Below are 3,112 nucleotides of genomic sequence, written 5' to 3' on the forward strand. Positions count from 1 at the left end.
CTTTTTGATATCGGGGTCGAAAATCCGATTCTAAAATTTTTAATAGGTCTGTTATATCATTTATGACTAGTGTGCAAATGTTGAAGTCAATCGAAAATCATGTCAATCCGTCTAACTTGTGAACAATTTATTGGAATAAGAACCGAAAAATGTAGAAAATTTTCTTCTCTGTATCTTTCATTGAATGACTGTACATCTATATAAACAAAGAAAAAGGAATAAAATCTGTTATTCATATCTACAGGGGTCCTACCTCTATTGCTTAGCTCATAACTAACTAAAATAATCCAAAGAATTTTACAAATAAATTATTTCTATACAAACAGTATCACTGATTTTATCTGAATAGGGAAGCTTCTAGATATAGATGACTGTACTTGGACACGTGTTCAGCTTGTGCTAAGAATCAATGGACCAGATTAAATCTTTGTAATAACACTTGAAGAATGGCCCTGATTAACTTGACCCACTAGAGATAAAATGGTCTGATCTCCTTTGTTTGTATCGACATTTTGTTTCAAACCCTCATTCTTCACTTCATCTGTACACTTTGTGAAGTTGGTTCCAACACACCCCCTCTCAAGTTGGAGGTGGGGGAAGTCACACCCAACTTGCCAATGATAGAACGATGAACTAGCCCCGATAAAGGTTTAGTAAAAAAATTAGCGAGCTAGGTGCGAGAAGGCACATAAGAGAGAGATTATCCCGACAAGAAATTATTGTCGGACGAAATGACAATCAAGTTTCACGTGCTTAGTTTGCTCATGGAACACTGGATTATTTGCGATATGGATAGCCGCCTGACTATCAGAGTGAAGAGTGATTGGCAGAGAGGGAGAAATTGCGAGATCGGCAACGAACCAACTAGGTAACCTCTACTACAACCCTCCTCATAGATCGATATTCTTCCTCAGCAGAGGATAAAGAAACTAAAGTTTTCTTCTTTGATTTTCATGAGACAGGTGAACCCCTAAAACTGATATAGAAACCACTGATGGATCGACGAGACTCAGGGCAGGTTCCCCAATCAGAATTACAAAAGGCGACGAGGCGGAGATATTAATCAGAATTCATAAAAAGGCCCAAACTTGGTTCAGCTAGGAGATATCTTAGACAATGAAAAGTGGCATCAAGGTGTGATGGACGAGGAGATTTCATGTATTTACTTAGATGTTGAACCGCAAAAGACAAGTTTGGGCGAGTGTGAGTCAGGAAATTCAACTTTCCCAAAAGTCGGCGATAAAAAGTGGGATCAGGTATCAAGTCTCCTTCATCGGCTCGTAATTTTCTAGTAGGATCAAGTGGTGAGGGGGCTGGTTTTAACTCAAAACAAGCAAACTCGTCTAGTAAGTCCAAAGTATAACGCTTTTGTGTCAAGATTAAACCATGTTGTTCACGTATGATTTCCATACTCAAAAAATAGTGTGCCTGCCTGAGGTACTTGATCTTAAACTCAGTATTAAGGAACTCTTTAAGGTGAAGATGCTAAATAGGTTCATCCCCTGTAACTAAGATATAGACATCTAGTATAGTGATCTTCCCTTCTGATTTTTTGACGAACAACGAAAAGTTATTGAGGGAGTAAGAATATCCTTTGAAATTCAAGGCTGTTGTGAGTCAGGTATGTAAATGCCTAATTTTTACTTTTTCGTTTCTTCTACATTGTATATTTCTTTTAGGTTTATTATGTATAGATTTTAGAATTAGATTATATTTAGTAGTTTGTTAATGGGGTTAATAGGGATTGATTTTGTTTGTTTTAAAGCACAATTGGCCCAAAACATGGACCAAATCTGCGACCCAATTGTACTCGACCCGCCCAGCTCAAGACCCCAACGAGACGCGCCAAAACGATGTTATTTTGGTTAAGTGGCTGAGATTTAATCTTAGCCACACATCTTGACTTGATCCAACGATCCTAATTTAATCTTCACTTAGGCTATTTAAAGCCTAAAGAGCCCAAAATTTGCCCTCATTTTGCCCTATTTTCTTTTTCTTCCTCTCTTTCACTCTCTCTTCTCCCTCTCCCTATCTCTACCGCCTGCACCCTCCACGGCAGCGGCGCCTGCAGCAAATCGCCCACCGGCAGTGGCCATCCTCCAAACACCCCAAAATTACACCAATCTTCTCCTCTCTTCATCCTCTGCTCATATCCAAACCCCAAATCCCCAAAATCACCCTCAATCTCACCAAATCTACCCCTAAAACCGCAAACCCTAGCAGCTGCCACCCTAAATCCAGCGAGACCTAACCTTCCACACCCTGAAATACATACATAAACAGATAGATCTCCTTGAAATCTATTATTTCCTAACCATTTCACCCCCAAACACTGCACCACCGCCGCTCCCTCCCCCCTCCCCCTCCCCCCCCCCAAATTCCTTCCTCCCCAAGGTCACCACCGCCTCATTTTTCTTTAGCCAACTCGATCCAAAGACTCATGTTCCCTTCTAGTATGATGCCAAATCTTACTTGTTTTGGGAGTTTGCTAAAAGGAAACTTGTGTTTTGGGGTTGTACAACCGCCTTTTGTCATCTCTGGTGTCTTCTCGTGGCTCGAACAGTTTCAAGCACGCTCGTTAGGTATAATCGTCATCTCTTTTATTAATTTTTGATTTTTTTCTTTTATTATTAGTAGGTTAGTTTCTGACTTTTGATTTTTCTGTTTTGGTTGTTTGTTGTTAATTAGAGTTTCAAGTTAGTTTAGTTGTTTGTTAGACTATTATTGATTAAACGTAATCTTTAGTGTGTTAGTTAAATCGTTTACTTAGTTAATCGATTGTTTAGTTGTTGAACGTCGTCGTCCGATTGTTAACAATGCTCGTTCTGTTTTGAGCATTAGTTTGTGAATTCAGTTGTTTGTTCTATGTTTAGTTTGCACAAATCAATTTGTTTTAATCTAGTCAGTTTGAGTTTTAAATCCATTTGAAGTCTGGTTTCTGATTTGTCAATTCTTAGTTGTTTGAGTTTGATTTGATTCAAAATCAATAGGATGGTATTGATGTTAAAATCTGAAGTTTAGATAGGTTTTGATCATGACTTAGGGTACTAGTGGTTTACTTTTTACTATTAGGGTGGCTGAAATGATGTTTTTTCTCCTTGCTTCTGACATA

This window comes from Nicotiana tomentosiformis, chromosome 1 (assembly GCF_000390325.3).
Source record: "Nicotiana tomentosiformis chromosome 1, ASM39032v3, whole genome shotgun sequence".
Lineage (NCBI taxonomy): Eukaryota > Viridiplantae > Streptophyta > Magnoliopsida > Solanales > Solanaceae > Nicotiana > Nicotiana tomentosiformis.